Below are 12,574 nucleotides of genomic sequence, written 5' to 3' on the forward strand. Positions count from 1 at the left end.
TCTCCCGATTCCACACTCCCATACGCATCAATGAGCTCAGGATTAACCCGCTGTGCCATTTATCAAACAATTCATAGAGCTCATTGCACTTATTGAAAATTAATACGGCTTTAAATCCCACAACAGTGCAGAAATCAGCACACATGCTCCCGGCTTCCCACTCCCATATGTCCACCCCTCTCTCTCACTCTATCTCTGTTCCTTCTCTAACGATAATCCCGCGAACAAGGCATTTAGAGCAGACAGAGGGGGATATAAACTCAGTAGACATCTGTCTGTGGATGAAAAAAAGGATTAAATAACAATATGCGATTGCTAAATTTGATCAGAAATCAGCCAAAGATTTATGGCTGTGCAATGTAGGTACCTTTCACCTAAAGCTCCACTCCCCCCTTAGAATCAATATATTTCTGGTATTTCCCATCATCAGATTTCATATATTTTCCTTTTAATTGAGAAAAATTACATTTCAATAGCAACAAATCAAGCAAATGGAAATCAAATGAATAATGTGTACACAGATTTCTGTGGCCCTGTGGTTAATTCGATTAAGATTTCTACAACAACACTAAAACACAATTTCAGGGAATGCGGGTGAACGAATCGGAATACTTTTCGAATGCTGGAGAGGCCATTTAGATGATATATGTATATCCTGAATACTCGGAGAGGTCCTCAAAGGGAGGCTCCTTCGACTGTTTTCTTGATTGGATTAATTATAGCCCCTCCTTCCCGTATTTCACACTGCAATTACAAGCAGCCAACAAATGATTTAACCCTTTCTGAAATCAATATTAAATTACATCATATTCCAATAGAAATTTCATAAAAATGCTGCGCACTGATTGAAACATCGTTGCCCTCATCGTTGGGTTCTGTGCAACATCAGCCATTCCTCCCTTCCGTTCCCCATGCCACTTGCCACATGTCATGAGAGTCCATTCCCCCATTGCCTCAAGAGTAGATTAAGTTTGGCGATAAAGTATCATTGAATCCATTGAATATTTTGTGCTTTTTGTGGGGTCGATAGTTCTATAGAATGAACCATCATTCCCCCTCTTACGAACTTCCCCTGGTGACGTTTAGTAATTGGCTACGAGTACAAAAGCTTAAGGAGGCACCCTCATCGCATTAGAAATGCAACTGTTCGGCATGGAAATGGTTTATAGAGCCCCCCATTGAATGAGATAAAGTTTTCACATAAATCTTTCATTTAAATCATGGGAATATGTGTATCGGAAATTATCCTTTAGATCTGCGTACCCCTTATAATTACAGAGCTGCCAGAAATCAGAAAGGAACTCTAGAAAGGAACCTTCTATCGTCAGCTGTGGTCCAAGCCATAAATTAGCCAGAAAATATTGTTTGGGAATGAAAGGTGTGAAAGGTAAAAGAAAGGGATGGTTTCCCTTCAGGTTCTCCCTCCCCGCTGCGTAGTACGTGTCAAGATCGGCAGCTGAAAAATCATTTCTTCGAATCAAAATCTTACTCCTTAAAGTTAGGGTTCAATGTCCTCTCTCGTTCCATGGCTTTCTCTGTCTCTCCGTCTCCGTCCCCGTCTCTGTTTAAGCTATAATGACAAACCAATTACCAGTAAAAGACCTGGAACTTGGACATGGACTTGCATGGTCTTTTTGGGGCACGTAGTCCAGGCAGTGGCAGGCGTTGTGCGGCCTGCCATCATGATTGCGCAACAAATTGGACAAACGACGCATGTCACCCCTTTTAAGGATGGAAAACACAGTTAGAGCCATCACACAGGCCATATTTGAGACAGTGACAAATGTTTGAAACTGAAATGCAATGAGGACGAGATATTGTGCGTGAGGCTCTAATGTTTATGCGTTTGGAGATTACCAGAACTCTGCATTTCAGGGAAACTATGAAGAGAAGTTCAAGCTTACTCTGGTGATTATTTGAGGGTTTTCCTCTCAAGTTCAGCCTTGAGTACTAGCTATATTGTAATTATCTTGAACTTTATGCATTGTGGATTTTCGGAAGGTATCTTCTTGCTCAATTCCCAATCATTATCTCCGCATAAACTCTCCATTTGATGGCGTGCGCTACTGTACTCGGGGTTCGGTTGTTTTCAATCCACCACCAAATGCAGGAGGCTGCTGCTGCCACAGCTACTCCCGAATGGGATGGCAACCCTGGACTCTGGTCTGATCCAAGCGACAACTGTGGCGCCTGCGCAGCTGCTGCTGCTCTCGCACTCCTACCTCTCCAAATCTAGGGAGCACGACGCACTCCATCTGTCTGTCTCCTTCTCTACGGGTATTATGTGTCGCCTCTTTGTCTGTAATTTCACGCAATGGAGAGCGAGCGGGATGTCTAGTGTGTGTGTGTGAGTGTGTATGTAACTGCTTATTGATCGATCGACTCGATATCGAATTTTTATTGTTGTTTGTCATTCCAGAATGCGCCACCATCAAGCAGAAGCAGCAGCGGCAGCAGAAACGGCAACAAAAGGGGCGAAGGAGGGCGGCGAAGGATGGGTATGGGATGGGATGGGTCATTGTTCCAAGGGTTTTTCTGCTTCTACTTCATTCCGGGGGTTGCTTCTCCTTTAGTGCAATTGCAGTTTTAATGTTACTCATTGCGGAGGGTAGCTTTTTGGATCAACCCTTAGCTACTACCATTTCGATTATCATCGCCTGGGAAATAGGCAGCAATTTACTCTAGAGTCCGGGATTCGGGTTTCGTTTTTGTGGACTGCACATCTTCTCACCATTAGAAAAATGTTCCCTTATTTGTATTACTTTTTGTAAATTTTGATTCCAAAGGGAAATGCACATCAAGTTCATTGATTTTTTGCATGTTTTTCCACACTTAACTGTTATTGTAGCTTATCCAGAGATTTGTTTTGAAGATTTATTGGACTTAAGAGCGAGAGTTGTGGCAGGAAGGGCTCACAGATGAGAAATGTGAGCGAAAATCGAACCGAAAGAAGCTTTAGATGGGATCTGAATGGGACCTCTGAAATTTCCCTCCCATTTACACCAAAATTTGTGTAGTTTTCACTCTCCTCTCGTCTGCATTAAACGCATTTCATGATCATGTAACCCATTTAGATAAACGATCGCCTCATTTGTAACCCAATGCCCATGCGGTGATTATCACCCACTGACGATCTCACGCACCCTCTGACCACCGGAGAGAACCAGAGAGGGCTGGTGGGAGAGTCCGTCCTACATGCAATGGTTAATTGTTTTCTCCTTTCGCTGGCACTGCTGCATTTATGAGGCACAAGAACCGCCCACTGGGACATCTAGTGTTAATTTATGGCACACCTAAAGGTACACACACCTCGTGGCTTATACGAATACATATATATCACAATGATGTATCGTTAGAACAGGCAACATATCACACGAGGCAGCTGCCAGAGCGCAGCCCAAGTCAAGCTTTTGTTCAGACCTGGGCTTACATAAAATACAGAAAGACGAACGACTGGTTGAAGCGGGTCTATTGTACTGACATTATTAGATTCGCATCGCTGGCCATATTAATTGTTGTTGCCCATGTTCGTAGTGCAACACAGACAGAAACACACAGAATGAATGAATGGTTCATTGAGCACCAGGCACCCAGGGGCCCACAGGGGCCCACAGAGGCCCACAGAATGCAACTGTCATTAACAGGAGCGGATGCAGTACCTATGTATCTCCATTTCTCTCGCTCAGATCCGTCCCTGTCTCACCGTTTGCGTTTGACATTCAAATTTGGTCAAAATGTCATGGGGTTCTGGGCTAACGCTTGCTCCGAGGTCTGGGCCCCAGAGTTTACAGCCGGAAATTCTAATTGTTGTTGAGGTTACACATTACAAAAACATACCTACAAAAGATAGAAAAAACAGTGGTTTCAGAGCGTGGGCAGCGGAGCACTATATTCTCAGGACTTACCTGTACTCCAATTGCAAACTGCAACTGAGAGCAGACTCTCAGTCATTCGCTCTCTCTCGCTCTCTGGGGACTGGAAATGCAAACAAACATTACATTACTCCATTCCAGGATCGACAACCTGCAGGCGGGCAGACAGGCAGGCCTGGCCTGGCCTGGCCTGGGTGGCAGGGTGGATATCGATTTTTAGTGGCAATTGCAGTTGCCACGGGCAGCCGCATGCCCCATACCTCCATGCCACGTCCCTGCCGTTGGGGTAGTCTCTAGTCTCAAGTTCGTCTGCCAATTATTTGCCGCTTATTAGGAGGAGTCCCCGGGAAGAGGCCGAGCAGCAGCAGCAGCAGCAGCAGCTGGTGCTGGTTGGTGGTGGTGGTGTTGGCAGCACGTGACTACTGCGTTGCGTTGTCCATTGTTTGCATTTTGCATATAGTACCGTGCCGTACCCCATAGTACTCCCAGCTCAGCCCAGCTCAGGGTGGTTACCCCTACTGGACTGCGTGTGGCATGACTTTGACGGGCAGCAAGATACACACACAGCAAACTCAAGTGTTGCTTTAATGTTTGGGCCATTTACATGAAGTGGAACGAAGCCACCCCCGAGAGTAAATCAGAGCCAAAGCCACACACAGCAGGCAGGCAGGCAGGCAGGCAGCAGGCAGCAGGCGTTGACCAGAGACCAGGGCCCGCGCTTAAGCTCTTTTGTGGGCCCCGTTGGGTGGTGGCGGTGGTGGTGTTGCTGCAAACCCGTTCTTAATCCTTTCAAACGTAAAATGCAAAGCCAACTGCGGTCGTCGGCGAATTTTCCAGCGAAAAACAAGGGGTGGCCGACCGGTCAGGGCCAGATTTGTTCTTCCACCAAGCCGTATCATTGCAAATTTTCAAATAAACTATTGAAAATCTCACACTTTTTGTCAGCGCGCTGCAGCGATGAAAAATGCGCAAAAAACAGCAGTTCTATCATGCCATCCCGCTTTGGCATGTGCAAAGACATGTGTATGCACGTTTTTTTTTATTGGTTATGTTTTTGTCTTCTCTTTGGTTTCCATCTTTCCGCCTGTCGAGTCCCTGTAATTAAATTGTTTTAACTATTCATTATCACAATCCAGCACAGTACTAATAGGGCGGTCAAGTATTAGGTCAAGGACCGGCGCACTTACATTTCGTTTAACACATTTAATCTTTTCGCGGGACAATGTGTGCCGACAAGAGAAAAGGCGCGCGCGGCTTAGAGTTTAATTACATAATGTATTTGCTAAAGCACACTAATTGATTATTCTAGATGCGTTGAGTACGTTTTATAAACCACTTTTAAAATAAACTACATCAAATTACGCGCACCACAAAGTTCTGCAGATCAAAAAGGCGACTAAAAGAAGGAATGTGCCAAGTGCACTGGTGCCATCCCGCTCTTGCATCAACTTTTCGTTTCTTTTTCTTCCCACCTTCTTCTTTTTCTGCGCGGCGCGGACGACTTTCACGTGTTTCGAGCTAATATTGATTAAACTACAATTAAAAGCACAAATTAAATGAAATATTATGAAACCCCAATAATTTCAACCCTTTACCGTTCGATTAAGAAAGTTAATCACTGAGTTCTGAACGTTTATAACAATTTTGTGCCAAAACGAAAAAACGCCGGCCACTTGGAAAACGGGTGAAGTGAAACTCGCACTTTGGTTAATGTTCATCGCAACGTGTTTAGATTTAGATTTGTTTGTCCTCCAGTGGCGGCAAACAATAGTTTCAACGAAAATCTTTTGTTTCATACAAAAATAACAACAGTAAGAAAAGAGGTAAATTTAAGCAAATCACATGAGTGCATTGGGCGTGGGTGTGTGTGTGTGTGTGTGTGTGTGTGTAAGCTGAGGCAGTAGAAAACGCGTGTGCAATGTGCTTTGATCATGTCATTTTTGCAATTTGTATATTTTTGTTTGGCTGTTGTGTTGTTTATCATCATTAATAACCCATATCGATTCGTGTATGAGTTTTGTTTATGCCATCGGCTTCGGTGCAAGTGCATAGGAAACCACAAGTTCTAAATGGGCAATTTGCCTCATGTGTAAATTGGTATATTGATATCAATATTTTGTAATGATTTACATATGTAATTATCCAGTGCAGGAGACACAAAGAGGCAAATTGTTGGCTATTTCTACTCCCTACCGTGCCCCCTTTACCCACAGAAGAGCATCATCAGTAACAAGCTATAGTAAACATAAGGTGGAGGCAGCCCTGCTCTCAAAGCTCCCAGTCCCTTGCGGCTCTACCTTATATTTAATACACCTTGATCATCAGTAGCTGTTCATTGAGTGAAGTGTGTGTGTGTGTGTGTGTGTGTGTGTGTGGGGGGGTGAAAAGGAGACGCAACCCCAGAGCAGAGGGCTTCTCCGTCTTTCTTCACGCTTGCATGGACACGAAAAGCGAATGCTACCGACTGCGACGTCAACTGTCAGAAATCAATGCAGTTATCCTCTGCAGCAGCAGCAGCAGCGGAGAAAACAACAAAAGCCACCATTTGGCGCTTTGTTTGTTTCCGTTTGTTTTGTTTGTCATTGTAGCAGTTGGAAGTGTATGTGTGTTATTGTTTGTCTGTGCTGTTGTCCCTCTCCCACCCATGGACATGGATAGGGTGTAGGCAATTTTCGGGCGCGCTTGCAAGCTCCCACGGGGATGCAATGTCAACGACAAGAACAGCAAAGCGAAACGAGGATGTAATAAAAACAAAGAAGAGACACAGGAAAAATGGCACTGAAATCGAATTTACAGCCTTGTCAATGCATTCGCATTGCCTCCACCCTCCCGGGGGACACGCCCATAACAGAATGTTATTGCAATCTAAATGGTTTTAACCATATTTCCGTTATTTGTTTGCAGGATTTTCGCAGTCAGGTTGCCTGGCAACCCTGGTCAAACACTGTGCAACCGGCAATCAGTTTTAATTAAGTTACAAGTACCACCGCCCGAAGGAGAAGGAGACCAGCAAACAAACATTCCATTCCATTCGTTTTCGTACGACTACGAGTACGAGTACGAGTATTCCTGGTAAGCTACAAATGAACTCTTCCGAGAATCAAATTTCATGCCCCTCCACTGTCTGTGCAACAATAAAAAAGTGCACTCTCTCCCCAGACGGGTCTTGGGATGAGGAGATCGGGTTAGGCAGTGGAGTGGCGTGGCGTGGCGTGTAGTGGAGTGGGGGGCGATGACGAGTGTAAAACACTCTAAAAACCAGACCTGAATCCATTGTACGTACAGTTCTATCTCTGCTTTTTTGTTGCTTTTTATTTGTTGCTTGTATTTTTATTGTTTTCCCTGTTGTTGCTTCTAGTTTTTTATGCTGCCGCTGCTGCTGCTGCTGGCTCTGGGGCTCTGGGGCTCTCTATCATTGCATTTCATTTAAGCTGTTGGATGATACCCTGCTCGAAAGGGGTATAATTCTTAGCATCAATCGTTGGCGGGAAGAGGGGATTTTACTTTCATTTTGGACTGGAATAATTGGCCTCATCTTTTCATAAGTTTCTGGCTATAAGGAAGAAAATCTCTTTGTACATACATCTAGGGTATGCGTGTGTTCTCTGCTAAGCGGGTTCTTTCTGGACTGTTTCTACTTTCATTCCAGCAGCAGAACAATGATAATAATAAAAGCCGTCGGTCGTCCCTGGTCTTGCAACGGATGCACTCAAGCGGCGCAAACTGTTGCTCTCCGTCCAGGTTGGGGGCCAAACCATCGTCATCGTAAGAATAGTAGTCATTGCTCTCTCTCTCTCCCTCTCTCACTCTCTTGTTTCTTTCTTCCTCAGTTAATTGTAAAAACTGCACTCGTACTGTTCTCCTTCGTTATTTGTGGCTGCAACAGCACCAGCAACAAGAGGCAACATGCAACAGGCAACATCTCCCAGCGGCCATCGGTGGCAGATAGGAAACTAGAATACGAGCTTAATGAAGTTTTATGCGTTTCTAATGTTCAGCCAATTTGTTTCGATCTTCTTTAGTTCTTTGGTTCCTCGGTTCTTTGGGTCTCTTTCTCCTCTTTCGTTTCGATGATATTTCAATTGTAGATAGATTTATTTATTCTTTTCTGAAGCTTGTTTTCTGGGGGGAACGGCCGATTGAAGTCTAGAGATAATGAAAAGATACCAGGGGAAATGTTGTCCGTAGTAATTGATACAAGAGATCCATTAAGCATGGTACACCGTATACATCGTTGATTGTATTTTTTGGTTGATCATTTGAGCACTTGAAAAGCTAAAGATTAACTTTATAAGGTATTAATTAAGAGTTCAAGAAGTTGAAGACCCTAATAATAATACAAGATATTATGTGGGGCCATTTAGGAATGATTTAAGAACTTAAGGCTTAGGGACCTTTACTGAATGCTTAAGAATGGTGCACGAAATTGTTGGGTTCCCAGAACTTTGTTCCTTGTCTGTTTCGATGTCACTTAACTACAGATCTCTATGATCTCTTTGGGTTCAAGGGCCGTGCCCGTCGTGTGAACATCCTTCATTCGTCTGATTATGGACTCACGCTGTCTATGGGCATTCCCCTAGCGCTAATCAAATTATGTCTCCGATCCAATTGCTGGATCGCCAGATGATGTCAAGTGCATGTTGCACTCAATTGTTGTGGCAACCCCCCTCGCACTCGCCCCCCACCCCCCGGTAAATGTCATTTTGCATTTCGAAACTATTTTTATACACCGCTCGCGTGTCGCTTGTTGGCCCCTCTGTCCCCCCCCCCCCCCCCCCCTACCTCTTTAATGGAGCCAAAGATTCCCCACTCCTTCATCGGGCCCCAGAGAGGGAGGCAGGAGGCACTGCCAGAGGCTCGCGTGTCATCCAGCGTTTGGTTTGTCAACTCAATCGCCGCTTTGGCTGCGCTTTCAGTCCCGTCTCTTCCTCTACTTCTTCCACAAACTCTTCTTCACACTCCCCTTCTTCCACTTGTAAGCGGTAGTGTAGACTTCTCTCTCTCGCTCTATCTCTCTCTGTCTGTCTTTCTTTTTCTGGAACATAACTTTATTTAATTACTCGCACAGCAACAACAAAATGCGGCGACAACAAGAAATTCTCGGTGTCATAAAAAATTATTTTATACGTTCACTGCGACAGGGGATGGGAGGGGGGGGTGGGGCAATAGGAGTAGAACAAGGCAGTGGGGTAGACAGGGGGAGGGGGGAGTGGAAATAGTAGAGGGGTCACTGGGTAGAAGAGAACCTGTGTGTTCGCGGGAGAGGCAGCTCTTGTGGGGAGGTGGCAGGAAGGGGCGGGCACTACTCGTTCAACGTTCTTTTTTTTTTTTTTTTGCGCTGGCAACACAAAAATTTCTTCAACATTATAATTTTGTTCGCTTTGAATTACACACATTGCACAACAACAACAGCCACAAAAGTTCATTGACTTTCGTGCAACAATCAGGCAAGAATACGAGGCAACAGAACCACACAACGTTCTTGCAGATTGATTGTATGTCAGGGTACTACAGAGCTACACATGAGAGATATATGATATAGGAGTACCCTCGTAGTAAAATGATTTTGAGACACATTTTGAGAACGATTCGGAAATGGAACAACTCGGCAAAGGGCAAGAACAGTTTGTTTCAAATTTTATTGTAATTTCTTTGATTATGTATCACACAACAAACAAACAAAAAAAAACATGAAAAAACCATGTAATGAGCTCTCAAATTGTTGCAATGTTCCACATCTTTGTGGCTAGATTCCAAGGGGCTTTCCAGCTTGTTGATTCTTTTTGCCTTATTGCTGGCACTCTTGCAACAAGTTTGCATAATGCGAATGGAGAGGCGATGATTCTTTTAGCACTTATTAAATTTTAGCACAAAGGCAGAAGAACAGCCGATGTTGATGCCGAAGCAACAAATACAATCATCATTATGCATTCTAATCATCATAATCATCTGCATCTCTATCTGATGATCGGTGCTGCAGCAGCAGCAGCAGCTGCAGCTGCATTTGCCTCTTCTCCGCCTGCTACTGATTTCTGCCACATGCAACATTGGGTTCAGTCCACTCGATCAACTCAATTGCCAATGCACTTGGGGGCAAGCAGAGAAAGAGAAAGAGGCAAAGACTGACTTGCAGTTGCAGTTGGAGCAGGCGGTGGGCCAAGAGATCCCCCGAACAGCAAATAGAGATGCGCCTTAGATCTTCACAGAACTCTAGAATTGGGCAATCTACTTGGTTTTGGGACTACTATTCAAAGATAGTTCTTTTAGATTTTTAGTGACTTTTTCATTGATATTCGGCGCTCAGTGATGGGCGCTCAGTCATGGATTGCATACCATACGGTTGATTACCAATTTTAGTGGATGGATTTATGGTCTCTGGGTCAGTGTCGTCGTCAGTGTCCACAAAATACTTGTTTTGTCACAAAAAATACCAAAAATTGTGTATTTGTAATGGTATTTAACGGTAAAATGCTATTTGGGAGAGTACCAATAGCTACCATTGGCTCTAAAATAGAGGAAAAACTTCTGAAGAAATACCATAGTAAGATAATTTTTGTTTTTTTTTTTTTCAATTTAAGGTATATACTCAATATTTTTGCAGTAGTTTTTCCGTCAACTTTTCTTCCATTTTGTTGTAGTAATCTTAGGTATTTTTCAAGTATTTATATAAAGCATTTCCATTATTTCTTGTCTATAATTTTTCAAGAGTTTTTGCAGTAGTTTGTGGAATATTTAATTATTTTTAAGAAGTATTTTCTGGTTTTTCTCCCAGTATATTTATATTTTCTTTATTTTTATGGTATTTTTTATTGCATGTCAGTATTGATATAGCTCTTTCTGTTTAGCTCCAGTGAGTATTTCCCCATAATTTTTAAATTCTGTTAAAAAATTTCTTTGTTAAAAGCTTCAATGAAATCTCAACGTGATTCATTTAGTTGTTCCACATATTCTTCGATAAAGGTTCTTTCCCTTTTTCATTCTTCAGTAATGATTTCCCATAGACAGTGACTGAGAATTACTCATCACTGGCCTTCGGGACGGTCGATCTTTCTATCCACAATATGCAGAGCAGAAGTGCCGTCTCGTCTCGTCTCGTTTCGTTTCTTCCGCTGGTACGCTCGGACAATGCCCGGCAGCTATTTTACACGCCATTGAGTTACCCCAAGAGGTGGTTGGGGCACAAACGGGATGGCAGGAGGGGAGCTCACCAGAGTAGGAGGTGCTGGAGGAGCAGCAGAGGAGGTGCAGTAGAATGAGAGTCTCCTTGAAATGGGGGACTGCTTCTGAAGTTGCATCTGCTGATGTTGCTGTTGCATCTGCGGTAGCTGCTGCTGCTGCTGCTGCTGTTGCTGTTGCTGGATGATGATCTGCAGCGATCCCCCACAATGTTGCTGCTGTTGTTTCTATTCCATCGATCTGTATATCTCCTGCTGCTGCCTGGAGGAAGCCTCTCCACTCTTTGGATTGTGGGATTAAGACAGTTCTTCCTGTAGCCGATGCGGCTGCTGCTCCTCTTACCAATTCCAATCTCCCATTTGTAGCATGCCCCTCCCATCGAATCCCATCACACATCCTATACCTATACCTCTATACCATATCATATCCCCTCGTGTGGTTCCATGTTCCATTGTGCAACGTTTCCTGCTTTCGTTCTTTGGCTTTTGTGTTCTGTTCGGTTCTCTTGGCCTCCTTTGGTGTCTGTGTCTCTGCATCTCTCTCTCTCTCTCTCTCTGTTTCCCTGTGCTGTCTCTGGCCTCGTTTCCTTCCTTTCACACGAGAGGAGGAGACCTGGAGTCCCTGGTTCCCTGGTTTCCTGGCGTTGCGTTGGCAACATCATCATTACCTGGGACGCAGAAAAGAGAACAAAACTGAACCATTTTTCAGCTTTTCGCGGGAGTTCATTGAACTGTTGTGGCACCCGCCGCCTGCCTCCCGCCGCCTGCCGCCTGCTGTGATTTCCTCTGCTGCTGCTGCTGCTGCTGCTCTTCCTCCTTATCCTACTCCATCGTAGCCCCCCTCAAGCCATCACTCCTTTCGCTTCTGCTCTCTTGCCCAGAGATCCCTGCGCTTCATTCGGGGGGAAAACTTTTATGTTGACAAAAACAAAAAGCAACAACAACACCAGAGAACTGCAAAAAGAAAACCAAGTTAAGGCCCCACCTCCCTGGGACCCCCCGCTACCCCCAGTTGATGGACGCAACTGTTGCAACTGTTTTTTTCCCGAGTATAATCCTCCATTAAAAAGTTGCACAAGAGAAAAGAAGAGCTATCGCGGGTGATGCCTCCAGATGTATGGACTTGGACGATACCCAGTGGATGGAACTTTGAAAATTTCCATAGATTTCTATTGAAATCCGAAGGGATAGGGATTGCTAGATAATCGATATGGACTATAGCGATACCCTGGGTAACATCCCAGCAATTCTTTGCCTTCTGCCTCAGAGTGTCGCAGCCCATCCCATTTTCCAGGGTATGCCAAATCTGTGTGTGTTTTGGCTCGCGGCTTGGCTTGGATTTTTGCCTGTGGCTCCTCGGGGTGAAAATCGTGAGTGGAGCGGAGCTTTCGAAAATTGTGCCACGTTGCACTTGTTACTCGCGTTCTCTCTCTCTCCCTCTCTCTCGCTCTCTTTCTGTGGAGGAGCAGGCAGTCATCGCGTTTACCGTTTGGCTGCTTTTTCTGGTCTCAAGATAATTTTTCTTAC

The sequence above is a fragment of the Drosophila pseudoobscura genome, chromosome X, assembly GCF_009870125.1.
Source record: "Drosophila pseudoobscura strain MV-25-SWS-2005 chromosome X, UCI_Dpse_MV25, whole genome shotgun sequence".
In the NCBI taxonomy this organism is placed as follows: domain Eukaryota; kingdom Metazoa; phylum Arthropoda; class Insecta; order Diptera; family Drosophilidae; genus Drosophila; species Drosophila pseudoobscura.